The sequence below is a fragment of the Nematolebias whitei genome, chromosome 5 (genome assembly GCF_014905685.2).
Source record: "Nematolebias whitei isolate Nwh7 chromosome 5, NemWhi1, whole genome shotgun sequence".
Lineage (NCBI taxonomy): Eukaryota > Metazoa > Chordata > Actinopteri > Cyprinodontiformes > Rivulidae > Nematolebias > Nematolebias whitei.
The window spans coordinates 8,786,222-8,804,851 of record NC_056502.1 but is presented as its reverse complement, the minus strand read 5'-3'; the positions used below and the strand labels follow the sequence as shown (position 1 = coordinate 8,804,851).

Genomic DNA, 18,630 nt, shown 5'->3' with positions numbered 1-18,630 from the left:
AGATAGATAGATAGATAGATAGATAGATAGATAGATAGATATGATTTCTTTTTGGGCTTACTGTATACAGGCTTTTTTTTTTTGGATGCACAACAGGCAAGAAACAATTTCTTTGCAGGATTAAATGGTTCTTGCAGATGCAAACTATTATATGAATACCTGCACCACAGAGTGTTTATATTCTTCAAGGTATCAATAAAATTACAGTTCAATGATGCTTTAATAGTAAATCAGCCATCCACAAATATGATCACATAATTTCTCCCTCTCTCTATGAATTTTTTGTTTTGTTTTTATCTAAAACCGTAGTGGTCTATCTTTTCAAGCATCAATAAGGATTCCATTTATAAAAGTCTTTAACTTATGCTACATTAAAATATGATTGTTTTAGAAACATAACATTCACTATTTGATTATTACAATTTGAAAAAAATGTTATAACAGAAAATACACAGCTTTGCTTCCCTTTTTAGATATTGATTATTTTATAAAATATTTCAAAGGAAACTAGTTTGGTTTTATATAATGTTTGTCGGAGGGATTTTGTTTATTAATCTATTCAGTCTTTCCTCCTCTTCGTCAATTCCTTTTAATAGGTTTTATTATTGCATGTATGTGTGATTTGATTCGTTTGAAGAACAGATTTTGGCAGAGTCAAATATTAATCCTTAGTGAGACTCGTAAAAATATTGATTTGGTGGGGGTATGCTGTTCACCAAACTTTACATAAAAACACTAAATCTGCAACTAGCATTTAAATAATGGTTAAAATGCAAGAAAAAAAATCTTTGACTTTGATGGGGGTTAGAATTTTAAGTCTCCCAAATGGAAGTTAGGCTAAAATTACATGTTAACCACATGTAGGATATACTACAGACAACTTGGCATGTTACTGGCATCCTGCAGTCTGTAATTTCTAAATTACAAGTTTAAATTGTTGCATGCCGCAGCTTTAAATTTCACCCTGCATGCTCGTTTGGCTGCAGAAGAGACGAGTTCATGGGGAAAAAAAATGGGAGTATCTTCTTTTCTGTTAACTTTTTGTTGAGGTCAAAGTTGGGTGCTCAAAGAAAGCCAAGATCAAGACCGATCCATTTCAAACGAGACATGACGCCTGAGTTTGTAGATTGGGGATCTGTATTCCTCTGTCATCACAGGACTTCAAAACAACTGCGCAGAGGCAGAGCAGAAGATCAACAACAGAGGACAGGAAGCCATGGGGGGAAATTATACAGTGCAGAGATGGAGATCAAATCTGTGGTGTGTGGGGGGAGGATGGCAAGGCAGCTTTTGAGGCAAGGGCACCCAATCTGCAGCGGGCACGCCACTTCTGAACGTAGGATTAATTTACTGTGATCATGATGTGCTCGATTGTCTCCAGGGAGAGATAAGAGCTAAAACCCTCACTGTCCCTCCCACTCTACTCCCTCTTTAGACCCTCTCACCACCCAGTGTGCTCCCAGATACACCCTTAACTCCCCACAGCCCTGCTGGGTCAATCTCTGGAGTTCTGATGAGGCTCTCCTGAGGGTTGATGCTGTGGATTTCAGGCGACAGATGGGAGAGTTTGCAGGCAGCTGAGCTTCACTGCCCGCTGGCTCAGCCGGCCTCTCTGAGTCACGTTTGTGTGCGCGCGCAATGATGTCATTTTTGTTTAGACTTACTTTTCCAAGCGAGCGGGCGTATTAGAAAGTGGGTTGAAGCAGACTTTGCCTCAGCTGTTGCTATAAGATCCTTACAAAGGCACAGCTGGCCTTCAACAGTTGTGTGCACGCTCTCTGTGAAAGTTATGTAACTGTGTGGTGTATTCTGCCAAAGAATACTTCTGGGTTTTTTTTTGTTTTTTGCACTGGTTGTTGACCAGTTGATAGTGCTCTGAGTTACATCATTAAATTTCAACATGGTAGTCCAACATAAACAGAAAGCTGTCACTGGTGCAAAATGACTTAATGCATTCACTGAGACGTTTCTTTAGAATTGTTTTTAAGTGTTTCACGTCCATGATGTTTATATATTATTTGTTTTGTTCATAAATAATATACAGTGTTCCCTCGTTTATCATGGGCGTTAGGGACCACACCTCCCGTGATAAGTGAAAAACCATGAAGTAGGGATACAGTAGCCCAAGTAGGAGTGGTAAGTAGTAGTTTACTTTAGTATATATATATATATATATATATATATATATATATATATATATATATGTGTGTGTGTGTGTGTGTGTGTGTAAAGGCGTTATAAATCCTTCCCACGCTCTTGCAATGTTCTAACAATGTTTCTAAACTCTAAACGCTCTAAAAGAGCACAGCTTGTCATGATTTCAGCTCTCTGCCTCTTGCTGCACTTTGCCGTCTGCAAGCACTTTCGGCCACGCCCACTTCTCCACTGCAGAACAGAGATATGACACGCTGCAGAAGGAAGCTTGTACTGCAGCTGTGGGCTGCACACAGGTGCAGCAGGTGTTAAATAATTTAAAATAATTTATTTTAAAGAAAAATTCCTTGCCGATCGTGTGGCTCATCCATAAATCAGCCAATTGTGTGTCATACCCAGGCTTTTTTTTAAAAACCGTGATAGAGCAGACGGTGATAAGGAAGCATGAAGTAGCGAGGGGCCACTGTAATTATTAGCTTATTAAGCATTTGGATTATTAGACATTGTTCCACCAGTATTTTATTAGGCTTTTTTGTGAATTATCCATTTAATGGATTCCCAGTTAAAAGTTGTCCAATTAGATTTTAGAAGGACGTTAAAGCCCAATACGTCCTTTTACACAATTTAAACACATTAGTGGCAGGTAGTGATGTGTTTTGCTAAATGCACATTTTGCATCATTCATGCACTACTGACATAAACAGCAATCCATGCCCCAGTTTTCCCTTTGTCAGAAGCACACATGCCTTTCCACCTGTCAGTCAAACAAGTGACAGGTGCACTGATGCATCCTGGGTACGCAGAATCAGAGTCAAGACCGATTTTCTATTTGACAGTTTAAACTGAGACAAAGGTTGGGCACAGCCAAAGAAACTCTGCCCTGTCTCCCAACAAACTACTAGCACAAGCAAAAAAACAAAAGTTTACAGAGCATCTTTACAAACAGGAACTGGGGTTAAGTTTAGGTTCATTTAAAATTAACTGAATCTAAATTAAGACATGAATGTATCTGTTTCATTTCACTTTTGCGTTTTTATCTCTGACCTTTAGGAGACTTCAGAGCTCACCAGCTGACAGAAATAATAACGAGATAGTCACTGCCTGACATGATACAAGATGACCTTATAGTTGATCACCTGCTTTGGTTTGACTTGAAGGTTTTGACTCATCTATGCTTTGTTATAATTTGCAACAACACAGCTACCACTACAAACGCTGACATTTTAAATACTTTCCCTGTTACCTTGGTATACTGTTTCCTTTCTTACTGAAAAATAAAGTTTAAGTCTGACCAGCTGTAAATAGTCCCTCGGCCAAATAGGCTCACAAGCAGGATTTGCTTCCTGACCCAACCACACCCTAAGACAATATTTGTTTTTCTATATCTAATTCACATGATGCACCAAAGAGGTGCTGTCATAAGTTTTGTTTAAACTAAAAGTTCACTGGCTGGTAAAATCAGTTGAATATTATGCACCCCATTTAAAACTGCCTGTGTGTTTCTATATGTATTTAAATACTTGCAAGCTGAAACTTAATGAAAGACGTAATATCCATCGATTTTTTTTAAATATTTTATGCCTTTAGCAGGAACAATTTTACATTAATTACAGAATTTTCCATAATTGACAAACATACTGATTTTTTTTGGGGGTGTTGTTTCTTTGGACGAGAACATGCTGGAATAAAAAGTTAAAGATAAATGTCCCTGTTTTATTCATTACCTTCACAGGACACTTTTCACATGAAAGCACATGGTGTGATGAAGACAACCTCCTGCACGGATCAGTTTGTGATGTTCGGGGAGTCGGCGGTGACAGACGGTGTCCCTGTTGGCGTTCAGTAATGATAGAAAAAGCTGCATCCAGACAGACACCTCCTGCCAGGAGCAGGTACATCAGCTGTCCTCAGCAGGAGCCTCTTTTAAAATACAAATACTGTGGCTCATGAAACACCCTTGATCCTTGAACGCACCCATATAACCACAAACCAGAAAATATCAATGATTAAGTGCATTCTGTTTGCAAAAAGTAAATTATTATAACATTGTGAAGTTTGTTAAATTTAATTCAAAATATTTAAATGATCAAACCTTAGTGTGAGACAAATCTTATTTGTCAGGCAGTGTTTGTGTCTGAACTGCTTGACGTCTAGTGTTCAAGCACATTTTAAAGAACCTACAGGTCCTTCTCAAAAAATTAGCATATTGTGATAAAGGTCATTATTTTCCATAATGTAATGATAAAAATGAAACTTTCATATATTTCAGATTCATTGCACACCAACTGAAATATCTCAGGTCTTTAATTGTTTTAGTACTGATGATTATGGCATACAGTTCATGAAAACCCAAAATGCCTGTCCCAAAAAATTAGCATATTTCATCCCACCAATGAAAGACAAGTGTTTTTAATACAAAAAATGCCAACCTTCAAATATTCATGTTCAGTTATGCACTCAATACTTGGTCGGGAATCCTTTTGCATGAATGACTGCTTCAATGCGGCGTGGCATGGAGGCAATCAGCCTGTGGCACTGCTGAGGTGTTATGGAGGCCCAGGATGCTTCGATAGCGGCCTTAAGCTCATCCAGAGTGTTGGGTCTTGCGTCTCTCAACTTTCTCTTCACAATGTCCCACAGGTTCTCTATGGGGTTCAGGTCAGGAGAGTTGGCAGGCCAATTGAGCACAGTAATACCATGGTCAGTAAACCATTTACCAGTGATTTTGGCACTGTGAGCAGGTGCCAGGTCGTGCTGAAAAATGAAATCTTCATCTCCATAAAGCTTTTCAGCAGATGGAAGCATGAAGTGCTCCAAAATCTCCTGACAGCTAGCTGTATTGACCCTGCCCTTGATAAAACACAGTGCACGGTGGCTCTGGATGTTTCTACTCCAGACTCAGTCCACTGCTTCCGCAGGTCCCCCAAGGTCTGGAATCGGCCCTTCTCCACAATCCTCCTCAGGGTCCGGTCACCTCTTCTCGTTGTGCAGCGTTTTCTGCCACACTTTTCCCTTCCCACAGACTTCCCACTGAGGTGCCTTGATACAGCAATCTGGGAACAGCCTATTGGTTCAACAATTTCTTTCTGTGTCTTACCCTCTTGCTTGAGGGTGTCAATGATGGCCTTCTGGACAGCAGTCAGGTCGGCAGTCTTACCCATGATTGCGGTTTTGAGTAATGAACAAGGCTGGGAGTTTTTAAAAGCCTCAGGAATCTTTTGCAGGTGTTTAGAGTTACGTCGTTGATTCAGATGGTTAGGTTAATAGCTTGTTTAGAAAACCTTTTCATGATATGCTAATTTTTTGGGACAGGCATTTTGGGTTTTCATGAGCTGTATGCCATAATCATCAGTATTAAAACAATTAAAGACCTGAAATATTTCAGTTGGTGTGCAATGAATCTGAAATATATGAAAGTTTTATTTTTATCATTACATTATGGAAAATAATGATCTTTATCACAATATGCTAATTTTTTGAGAAGGACCTGTAGATAATTTATGACTCACATATGGGTTCAAAAACTATATGTTTATACAAAAGAGTTATTTTGTAAAAAAGACAAATTATCACAATTTGAGGACCATCACTGTTCTTCACATTCAAATTCATTTGAAATGAACTACCACATTTGACAAGCTACAATCCATTCAATATGTGGTGATTATTCTGTTTCTTTGTAGCTTAGATCAGTTTTCATCTTCAAAATCAATCAAATGCACCACCATAAATTGAATTCCCTGCATTAGATTACAGTTTTTCTATTATATTGCTCACATTTCCATCCTTTTCTAAGATGTTGTTCTGTACATGTTGTTTAGAGAAAAGGACCGAGGTGCAGCTAGAAGCTGTGTGCAAACAAGAAACATCATAAATGTCATATTCTTTCATTTATTTTTTTGTTTTTTGTAAAGTCATCCTGATGTGGTATATTATCCATTAGTAATATATCATAAAACACTGTCAGGAAAGTGTTTATTTCTTTTCCCTGGACTTAATTTGCAAAAGCATGACTAACACAGAAGATCTGGTAAAGCCATTGTGTCATATCTGGATTTAGAGATTTAGGTATAAAAAGCAACAAATAAAAATTCGAATTGATTTTTAATGCTTCTACAGCTGAGTATAATACATTTTGTTTTAATTAAATGCACCGTGTTTACCAGCTACAGATAATATGCAACAAATTATTCTGACTCATTTACTGTAAGTATACAGGGTGCGACACTGTGTAATCAATATAATGCAGCAATTAGTGAGACTATTATAAACAATATTAATCTGATTCATTATTTTGTCTGTATGTGGACTCACATAACATTATCATGTCACTGTATTTTGAAAAGCTGGAATTAACAGAGATGGCTAACTAACTTAGCTGGAGTTAAAATAGCTTACAACAACATTTTCTTCTTTCTATCTTACCAATAGATGAGCTCCTCTTCATCTGCAAAAAAGTGCTGTGCAGTCACAGAATGAAGTGAGAATTTCCATCCATCAGCACAAACAAAATGATTGTAATTTCATGTCTATTAAATATTTCACCATGGAGGGGGGCGTTATATATGAACTATATAGTCTAAGCCACAAGCTATTATTGTTTCTTAACTGCAGAGCTGTGCGTTTGATGCATGATACAGAACAAAGACGGGAGGAGACGTCAGTGGATAGATACGGTGCAATTTCTAATTTTTGCTTACACTACAATCTCAGTCAGCCCATTCCAGCTATTCATGAAACTACGTGATGAGCAAACCCTTATTTTGAAACATCAACTTGACCCATCGTTATTTTTTAGGGGACTAGAAGCAGAACGTATCTGCTTTGTATGAAACGATACGACTCCTGGGGTAAATTGCAAACAGGATTAATAAAAAACATTTCTGAAACATTGTCAGCTATTCTATGAAAAGAAAAACAGCCTCATGGATAAACAAGCCCCCCACAGAGCATCGCCAAAGATCTGAGTCATGTAGGCAAACGCCACAACAGCTTTGTCTTCTTCACCCCTCACAAGAATGTGGTGATCCATTTATTTAAATGAGAAAACTTTCTGTTTTAATTCCTACTTCACTGGAGCTTTTCTGGCATTTACACTATATGGCATTTGGGAAAGGGGGAGCTGAGTCATGGCACCCCATTCAGGGACCCGGAGCTGCTCAGGGACACTCAAGCTGCTGTTGAGATTGGACCTGTGACCTTTCCTTTGCAGCAAATGCGTTTCTGACCACCGTGTCGTAATGCCCCCAATTAAATTTGCTTCCACAGATGGTTAGCACCCTTGTCGGTCTTAAACAAGCGTCAGTATGGCTTGTGATTCTAATGTGCATTTTAGTGTCAAAAACTGGCAATAACGACTACATGAATCGAGTTTTTGTCATATTCTATGTTCTGGTGTCAGAATTCATCAGAACATTTTAGGAAAACAGAAGAGTGAATTGAGTTTTTAGCCAAAAAAGGGAAGAGGAAAAAAAAAAAGAGTATAATTTAGGCTACAACTTAGCACGTTTTTATTTTTGATCACAATCCTAATTCTGGACTTTTAAACAAGAACAGAATTGACATTTTGACAAACATTTCAGTGACATCTGTGAACTCCTCTCCAACCCTTTTAACACCAACAGCAATCTTTGCAGAGCATTTCAACAGTTTTCTTCTGTTCAACCTGTTCTGCTTTTTAGGGCAAAAACCATTTTGCCATTATGTTAAAGCCTTTTAGCCAATACGAGATCCACAAAATGCCCTCTGGCATCTGTTGACTAATGCAGCTGCTGCATAAACAACTGGTTGAATTATTTAGTGTTTTACTTGTACATGCAGGAGGGTTTGTCCATACGAATAATTGGATAAGAGGTTAAAGAAGTTATGGCTTGCTTTAAAATCCAACTCTTCATTATTTACCCTGAATGTTTAAAACCGCCACTAAGTTTTGTAACAGGTAACTGTGTAATTCCACCAGATGTTCAGTTACACTGAAAATTAATTATGGTATTGACCAAAAATAAATTTATATTAAATTTCTTTTATGGTTAGAAGGGACAGAGTTATAGCTGTTTTGGTTAGACTTTTTTTATTTTTTTCATTCAACCTTTATTTATACAGGTTAATACCATTGAGCCGACTCATTTACAAGAGAGCCCTGATTTGATTTGATGGTGATTTTTGATTTTATGATCTAGTGAGAGCTTGAAAGACGTGTTAGCAATCAGACTATACTTTCTGCTATTGATGATTGCTTTTTGAGAGGTTCATTAAAATCTGTCCAGTGTTTTATGAGACGTACTAATAATAAAAAACAAAATAACACACACACAAACAAACAAAAAAACATAAATGTATTTTGGCCTTCAGCAGTAGTAGGCGTTAACGAGAGAAAACTGACATTGCATTAGCAACATATGTAATTTTTTCATAAGATCTAGACAAAACAAAACAAAATAATCATTCAGATCTTGGATCTTTAACTGTAGCAGATGTGAAAAGGACAAGGGAGGACCGTGCATCAAGGTCACATGATTTAATGAGCACATCAGTCTTATCAGGTGCTACAAAACAATATGCAAATCTGGCATGTCTGTACATTTCATCTGCTCTTTTGTTTAGCAGAAATTATTAAAATTTTCTCAAATCATTTGAGTTACACAGTTAGGAGTTACAGTATGTGTGTCAGAGGAGGAAACAAGGAAAAGGGGCTGGAAAAGACAGCAAATGTGTAGAGTTAGGAGGCACTCCAAACCTTTGATGGTACTGAGAGCCCTGCAGCCACGATGAAATCAAGACCGTCAGCTTCTTTGTTTCTAAAAGTCTGTTTCTTTCTACCCACAATACAATTAGCCTTACCAGAGTTTTCAAATGTAAGTAAAGATATTTCAGGGGTAAAACGAATAAGAAAAAGCTGACTATTGTCAAAAATATGTTTAGTTTCTCTACTAATGCAGTCTTCAGTTAATTTCAATGCCTTTCTTGTGTTTAAATCTCCCATTTTCTCATCATCAAATTGCAGTCAGGGCCATTTTGTAGCACTGCTCGTTCACCTTCCTTCCACGTCTGATATTATTAGACCACGGTGGTGGTGATAGATTAAAAAAGAGCCATGAAATTGTTTAAATTGTCCCAATGCAGGGACAAATTAAGCTCTATGATTAATTAGGGTGATGGTGGGATCCCTGCAGTGCTGTACAGATTTTTTATTCTTTTGTATTATTGACATTCACGACGTGAGTGTCAGTGGTTTAAAGGCTTGCACCTGTTACTGCGTCAAGCTGGAAAACAAAGACACAATTGTGCAAAAAATAAAAAAGCTTTTAAATCTCGCCCAGTCAATCTATAGGAAGGGAACACATCTTCAGGTGAAGCTAACCAGGAATTTGAAAATGCACTACATGTACAGTATTGCTGTTTATTAAAATAGCTCATATGCAACCAAAATGTCTAGAAATTCACATTTGAAGCCAATCAAATGATTCTACGGCACCCTGCTGATTTTTAAATATCAGGTTTTTCCTTTGGACCATTTGGATTTTTTTTTTTTTTTTTTTTTTTTTTGCAGGAGCTTTTACTTGTTTCATTAAAGATTTATGGAATTTGCAGCGGGCAGCACGGTGGCGCAACTGGTAGAGCTGCTGCCTCTCAGCGAGCAGGTCCCTGGTTCAAACCCCGGTCCAGGGGCCTTTCTGGGTGGAGTTTGCATGTTCTCTCCGTGCATGCGTGGGTTTTCTCCGGGTACTCCGGTTTCCTCCCACAGACCAAAAACATGCATGTTAGGCTGATTGGTAACTCTAAATTGTCCCTAGGTGTGAGTGAGAGAGTGAATGGTTGTTTGTCTCGTTTGTCTCTATGTGGTCCTGTGATGGACTTGCGACCCGTCCAGGGTGTACCCCGCCCCTCGCACAGTGATTGCTGGACATGGGCACCAGCGACCCCCGTGACCCAAAATGGAATAAGCAGGTAAAGAAAATGGATGGATGGATGGAATTTGCAGCTTTTAGTAAGTTATTTTTCAGGTTGGAGGTGAACCACATACTTACCCATGAGGAGGAGGAGCTGTGAATGATGGAGAGTTTGTAAAATGCCCCTCAAACAACTGGATGCAGAGAGAAAATTGAAAGCAATTCACACAGGTTCACCCAAATGTCAGGCATGATTAAAATAGACTAAGTCTTTTCAGGTAGATGCCTTCAGGAAGCAAATAGGCTTGAAAACTCAAGCTCCAAAACTGGCAGACCGTTAGGAAAGAGAAAAATTGATTAGTTATTTTTGTCTTTTGCCAGCTATCTAAAAAAAAAAAAAAAAAACAACAACAACACACACTTTGATTTGTGATATATTATATGCACATATCAAAAATAATTCAACAGAAGAAAGAATAACTAAGAAAAGTTTAAACGTAATTAAATGTTTTGCATTATTTGATGGAATGCATATCACAAAAATAAAACAAAAAAATAAGTCTGGTGGCCGTAGGGAGCAGGACAAAACCCTTTTTTGTTTGTTATTTCAATATTGAATGATATATCACTCTCCAGTCTGTAAACTTTTAGATTGTTTGACTGTGTAAAGTGTTTCTTAAATTCACTTGCGTTACGCTATCCATTACAACTACTGAGACCAACACTGTGACGTCTTCTCAGAGGTGATTAGTGTTTCTATGAGCACAGACACCTAATCTGATTCCTCTCAGTGTCTCAGAGCAGCTTTAAGAGCTTTGATGATGTAAGAGTCTAATTACAGCGACTCCTTTTGGATTTATCAATGGACTGATGGAGAGAAACAAAACACATTAAAGTCTGTGTGGTGGCTGCTCTGACGCTCACCTTCTTTTTGAGCCAAATCGAAAAAACATATTTCAAGCTGCAAATGTGCCACTGGGCATAATAACGCGTCAACACCTAATTTATTTTCAGGTTTGAGAATATTTCTAAATAATGTAAGGACATTTTGCCACGAAAAACGAAAAAATATTTTAGTCTGTTTGGTTTATAGTGTTTGAGAACAACAACAAAAAAGAAAGTGCAGGCAAATAGTTACCTTTTTTGTTATTTATGTATTTGTTTTAGTCAACTTCTTCACACACCCTGCAAAGTTTAATTCAAAGCTAACAAAAACTTGACATATATATATTTTTTTGCAGGTTGTATCTGTTGACAGAGAAGACATGTGACGTGGTTAAAAGGCCTGGAAAAAAAAAAAGAGTCATGAACTCAAATTGCCTTTTAAATTGAGAAGGCTTTTTAGTCTCTACAGAGGGCGAAGTAAGGTGGACGTTTGTGCCTGCTTCCTAAAAAATGTTGAATTTAATTAATTCTGGATGCTGCTGAGCTGCTTTTTTGCCAGTACCAACAGGATGTTGCTGCCTCTGGCATTTAGAGGTGGAAGAAAGTCTCAGAAATTTTGTTTGTCTGCGATGCTATGGAAACATTCCTTGTAATTGCTTTAGTATCAGTCCATTCTTGCCTAAAAACATCAAGTCCTGTCTTATATCCGTTCCTGAACTTCAGGCAGGTCTCCTCCCATAAGCTCCTGGTCCAACTCCTGGTGCCTTCACTGCACTTTTGTATTAACCTTTTCCTGTTTGAGCAGTCGATTATAAATAAAACATTTATTAGCATTACTGCGATACTTTTAGTAGATGTTCATTTTAACAATGGAGTTATAAAGTGCAGCTACATGTTTTTTTGTTGTTGTTGTTGTTGCTCAACATACTCAGCGCAGTAAGTGTAATATATCCCAGCCATCCAGTGGTCCGTGAACGCAGCTCGACGCTGCCATGTTGTTGTTTAATCGTCGGAGTTTCCAGCGGCTGTCGGTGTCCTCGGACCAAGCGGTGAGTTTCTGAAGGAGAGTTGCAGCTTTTCGATATTATCTGGGACACAGCTGAACTTCAAGACGCAGTAGAAGTTACCATACATCAAGAGCTACCGTCAGGTGTGTAGTTTTATTCGTTTTCAAAGTTGTATCTGTTGATACTTTTTGCTGATTGGCTAACGCTCGTTTTGTGGGTTTGAGCTCCTCTGCTTTCCTCATTCATGCGTAACGGCGTGCAAAAGTGCGCCTCGTGATTTTAGTTTTTTAGTTTTTTTTTATTAAAACACATCCAGTTTTAAAATAAGCATCTGTTTTATGTACGGTCAAACAGAATAAGAAGAACAAAGTTGTGTTCGGTTGAGAAGAAACTGATATGTTTTGAAGCTAACATCTTAGCTAGCTGGCTAACTACTTTGCTAACTTGGTCGAGGAGTTCATAAAAGTGATTTTAACTTTTGAGTTTTGTCTCGGGAAGTTGTGGTAACTTCATGTCTCGCTTCTGCTGCGCTGGTTGGACGAAATGATTGTGCTGGTTTATTCCCAGCAGCATGGCGGCTCCATTTATTAAGAAGTTTATTTTTTTAAGTAATGCAGTCTGTAAATCATGCACTGCAAAGTTATGGCTTAAAAAATTAGACCATCATTACACATTTGTGGATTTGAAATGTGTGAAACTTAATATAAATATATATATATATATATATTTTTTTTTTTATAAAGAGAGAGATATATAGATATAGATAGATGGATAGATAAACTACATTAAGTGCAAAAAAACACCATATACATATTGTGCAATGTAGCATCTCTGCACCCAAAGATGTAGACATGTCAAACTTCCCTTTATTTATATATATATATATATATATATTTTTTTTTTTTTCATTTAGCCTTTATTTATACAGGTTAGTCTCATTGAGCCACATATATAATATATATGTTCTGTCTGGATGCACTAAGCTAATTGTTTTTTAGTTGGCACACCCATATTTCGAGGCTGGATTTTCCTGCCAAAATAAAGAATACATTTAAAAGTACAAAGTTTAAAAATGTATACTTAATGACATCAGCTGAAGCCTTTTGGCAATGTTTTGCATTTTTATTTTGATATTGACACTGTTTAAATGCATGTTATTATTTCTGTCTGCTTTCTGCATTTTTTACCCCTTTGATTTTTATTTTTATGACTTCGATATACTTTATTGAAGCATTACTTTGTCATTGGTGAGGGGATCTGTGTTTCATGGCAAGTCAAACAGAAGTGCACACTGTTGCAACAGAGCCACACTAGCTGCCAGTGATGTTGGAGAAGGAAGTGACTTTAACTTGTGGTCAACAATGTCCTTAAAGTGATGCTTTTTTTTTCTCCTCCCATTTTTATCATGACAGTTGCTTTGTCTTTATTATATGTTTGTTTTTTTTTTTTTACATCATCCAAATTTTGAATGGCGTTTTTTGTTCGGTACTCATTTTCTAATAAAAAATAAATAAACAACCTCACTTTCTGATAAACATACAAATATCAAACTATCAAATATCAAAACTGATAAAAGATCAAAACTGGATTGTTAAATATATATATGAAGTAGCTTAGTGTGTTTTTTGTATTAGAATTAGAAAAATTAGAGTTATTCATTTTGTTCTGTTACTTGAAAATTATTATGATTGAAATAATTGTTTGAAAAAATGGGCAGATATAATAATATTTTTTCTTCTTTCTGCTGCCTTTCATTTTAAATCTTTTGTATCTTTTTTTTATATTGTTATGGAATTGTTTTGTACTTTTTTAAAATGAATAAACTTTATACCATACCAACAATAAATATTGAAACTACTAAAATCTACCAGTTAGATGGTCTTTGCAAGGTCTTGGGCGTGTATTTGCTCTTCATTAAATGTTTTAACCACGTACAAAACTTCTGTTGGCATGTTGTGGTGGTTTATCGTTGTGGGGACTGTGTATTTGGGTCCAAGGTGGAGTGTTAAAAGTATGGTGATAGCGATGGGAGTGCACCCATGATCCCGCGCACACTGACATTTATTGGTAATTGACAGTTTAATGCAGGATTGGCTAAGCAGGATGCCTGATCTACGACTGTGATTGTGGGAAAAATATCTTAGAAGCAATCAAGTGCAGATGTGACACCTGTGGTAGTACAGTAGTCCCTCATTTATCGCTGGGGTTCCGTACTCAGCGATAAGTGAAAAACTGAAGTAGGGATACAGAAGTTCAAGTACTGGAAACTTTATTTTAAGGCTTTAGAAACTCTTACCACACTCTTGCAATGTTCTAAATTCTTAAACCTACAAATTTTAACAATATATGTAGCTACTAAATTTTACTTGCTATCTCTGCAGAACAACAGTGGCTCTTGTTCCGGTCCAATTCTGTTCTATTCTGACTTGGTTAGTTTCTGGTGACCTATCCTGCAGCAGTGAAGCCCTTAAATCTACTAATTTTAACAACAATCTACATATAAGTATATATAGCTACTAAATTTTACTTAACAGGCTCTGCAGAACAGGAACGGTTCGGTTCCAGTCTGACCCGATAGATGAAAAAAGTCCGGTGCAGCATGACTGAAGTCCACCGCCCCATCCAGCTTGATGTGCACATGCTGTCGCTCCACGAGCAAAGCTGCCAAGGATTTAGTCCACCACCTCTGGCCCGGTCCGGACCAGCACTGCGCTCCCAGGATCCAGGTCACACTCAGTCCAGATCAGCTGCAGCCCACCTACTCAGCAGTGAAGATACAACTTGAAGGATGAGTTCAGCTTTAGAATTATTTGAGACTTTTCTGCCAGTTCTGTGCACTGATCCTTACAGAACTTAGGACTTTGCGTTGCAAAACTTTCCCTCCATTTGCAGAAATAGTGGTTGAAAGCAGTGTTGACTTCTGGGAAGTGAACTGATGGCTTCTGGGTAACCTAGTTCTTTAGACTGGAAAAACAGTGAAGGCTTAATGGGAGGAAAAAAAACCTACAAAATGGCTGCGCATTTTTACCTTTTTATTTTATTTTTTATTTTGGGGAAAATATGTATATACATGTACATAAACCACGATAGAGTGAGTCTGTGAAAGTCCAACCGCGAAGTAATGAGGGACTACTGTACCATCAGGTATAGCAGTGGTACTCAATCCTGGTCCTTAAGGGCCACTATCTTCTGTTTTAGTCGTTTCCCTGCCCTTCTTGAGCAGGTGCTGAAGTTATACAGTATCCTGCTAATCTTTTATTCGTTCAAATTAGGTGTGTCCAATCAGAGAAACATCTGAGGTTAAATCTAACAAGGTTGAGTCAGGTCCTCTATAGACAAATTCTTTGTTGATACATTTAGTCTTTTATCCAAAAAAAATCTTCTTCAGTTTGAGGCGCTGCAACAAACCCAGTCTGGGTTATGTGCCTATGCAGTTAAGTTTGGTCATCGTTGTGATGTGGTGCATTTCTTTCATGACTCACTTTGCAGCATGATCTTTTTCATTTGCATATTGATAAAGGAATGCACGTGGTAGTGTTGAAAGTAGTCAAAGAATAGTTCAAAGAATACAACACTATGGAAACGACAATAAAAAGAAAATTACAGTATATTAAAAAATTATAAAAATAATTTTTTTAATGTGGCTTTAATAATAATGCACTTAAAATACACTGAAAATTCTAAAAAAAAATAAAAAAAAAAAGGGGGAGAAAATGCACTTGTTGAACTAAATTTTATTTCCATATTATTTCAATTTTAGCAGTGTTTATTCTGAAACAAGACAAACTGTTTGTCTAGGAAACAGTGCAAACACTGGTAGTTTTAATAGTTTATTTTATTTTATTGCCTCATGGGCACCAGTGAACCCCAGGACCTGAAAGAGGATGAAGCAGGTAACTAATGGATGGATGGATGTTTTGTTTGCAGAACTGCAAACAGAAGGAGCTAAATATATCTCTAAAGCACTGATTGACAGACAGATTTACAAAGTATTATCTGAGTTTTATGATATATTTTCTGGTGGAAGTCCAGATTGATCAATTTCTGTAGTGCAGAATAACTGCTTATCATAATGGATGTCATTTAAAATTAGATGTGGAATTATATTAAATAAAAAGTCTTTATTGAAATTTCATATTTTATAGTCTTATAATTAATTTGTTTCAGTATTTTACAGAACACCTTGGCTGGAGGAAATTTGCACAGGAAATGTGGTGCGAGATAAAACTTTACAATGTCTGAAACATTTTTACATTGTCCAACAATTTTCAGTCAGGTCATGACTGAAAATTGTTGGATTGTATACCTGGATTATTGAGCATGGACTTTTTTGATTTTTACTTTGTGTTCCATGCGGTATTAGTTCTTTGTGGGGGGGGGTAATTGGGTCATGTACAACATGAGATATCTTCTGTGTGGCCGCTGTACTTGGTGATGGCTTCATTTTCATTTAAACTCTAACTGAAAATGAATTGGTGACTTTTTACACAGTACTTGCCACCTTATTAGGATTTGACTTGTGACCTTTCTAAGTAATGAGATAAAAAAAAAAAAAAATACCCACTTATACAGCAGAAAAGGAAACCTACTGGTGTAGGAGTTTGTACTTGTAGATGATTGACTGTTATCACTTGGCCTGTATATTAGAGGTTATTTTTCACATATTTCTTGATAACTTTTTTAATTTGGATATATTCCTAAATCAAGAATCAGTCATTCACATCACATGTGGTACATGATGTGCAAAGAAACTAGTTGCTCAGGTCCTGGTTAAGCATGGCAGGGAAAATAATACAATCTTTGTAAAATAAAGTGCAATCATAAATTTTTAGAAAATTAACAAATAAAGATTGCAATGGAAGCAGCTATCAATGAGATGGTTTTGTGACTCCCAGGAATGTGACAGAGCCCCACTATAGTTCAACAGATTTTTAGGGTAGAAGCTGTTCCTCAATCTCCTTGTTCTGCTCCTGATGCTGTATTTTTCTCCTGAGGAGGAGAGTGAAAATGGTGTGTGCATGCATGGTGGGTGGAGTCCCTCATGATGCAGGTGGCCCATTTCCCTGGGGGTAGCCAGTGCCAAGGGTGAGGTAAGTGTGATCCACAGAGGAGATGGCATCCTCTGTGGACTGTTTTTTTTTTGTTGTTGTTGTTTTTCCCAGTAGGCATATTGGTGGGGATCAGCATTGAATTTGATGGTGTCTTTGTGGGCCATAACCACTCGTTCATTAATCTTTTCATAACTATTGGTGTGATGGCTACCAGCTGATAGTCATTCAGGCTTGTGACTGTGGAGGAATTCAACTTGACTGATAGAAAATAGGGCTGCACAGGTACATTTCAATCACAATCCATTTTTGGCTTTCCAAAATGTCAGCCAGTACAGAAAATGCTAACAAAATGCAAATGTGGCAGCACGTAATTGCATGTTATTTTCAGAAATTGTTCTTTTATATAAAAAATTAATAAAGAATGAAGTTGCACGCCATCCCTATTTAAGACCATTATAGAAAATATGAACAGACACACGGAAACTTGTCTTGAGATCTTGCTTTAGAAGTAACTGTCATTAGGTTTTGCAACCGTCCCTCAAACCAAAAACCCTACCATGGCTCTTTTGGTCTTCTGCCCCATTGCCAAATTAGAGACTGGAATTTCCAGGTCCACTTTAGTGCTTTTTATTCTCCAATCTGGCAATCGCTCACTTCACTGAACATAAATCCTGCAACACATGTTTTCTCTTGTACAAGGACTTCTTTGCACGCTTGCACCAATATAATGGCATGCTGTGACTGTAATTGATGCATAACTAATATAACTTTGAAAACAAGCTCTAAACATAGAAGACAATTGGAAACAGAAACATGGATTACTCTAAATATTATCTGATAACGGAACATTTTGAACAATGTTAAAGCTGTTTAATTCTGCTTTTCCTCAAGCTGATGGCAATGAAAAGTCAAGTTTCTAAAGTATCACATGTCTTTTGGGCACTCTCACTATGCACTTCCTTAGATGACTGAAAGTAGGAGGCTGGGTGTGGAATTACTGTTGATTTTGTCAAATGAAAATTAACAAACGGATGACTGATTCTGATCATGAAAATCTGGTCTTTTTAGAGTTCCGTTTTACCAAAGCACCACATAAAACCATTAACAAGTAATGAACCACTTCACCTTTTGAACGAGACCTTCAGTTTACTTCTATCAAGTCAGTCAGTTCAGACAGGTTCTTTCTTTTTTGCTTTCTCCCTTGTCTCTCTTACTCTGGTAAAACTGGTTCTGCTAGAGCTTATGAGGTACTATTAGACAGGCCAGCAACACATTTACTCAGTCTATCCATTTACTTTGCAAGCACAAGAAGTCTCAACTCATTTCCTGTGTAATCCAATAGCACAAGCACGTAATCCAACATCTCAGTTTATAAATGGATGCGGATTACGTGCATAAAGTGAGCCCGTTACCTCTGCCCTGACTCGCCAACCAGTTCAAAGGTAAACAAAAAGATTACAGGTATATAGGAATATGGAGAGTGTGTTTTTGTGCTTGAAGGGATAATGGTTAGTATTCCATTGCTGTAGCTGCGTCTTCAATTTTAATAGGCATAAAAATGCACTACCAGATTGGCAAGAAACCAATCTACCCAATCTCTGTTTACTCTGCAAGCAAAATAGCATCTTTTATTTGTTTTTTTTT

At 37.3% G+C, this 18,630-nt stretch overlaps 1 protein-coding gene across 1 annotated transcript in view; it reads left to right on the top strand.

The window, feature by feature from the left end:
* Positions 1-11,982: 11,982 nt before the first annotated feature.
* The window catches only part of plekhf2 (pleckstrin homology domain containing, family F (with FYVE domain) member 2), a 23,458-nt gene continuing 16,810 nt past the window's right edge, over positions 11,983-18,630 (top strand). Inside the window, exon 1 of the mRNA XM_037676784.1 lies at positions 11,983-12,078. The gene's annotated coding sequence lies outside the window, so the exon portion shown is untranslated. The remainder of the gene's footprint in view (positions 12,079-18,630) is intronic.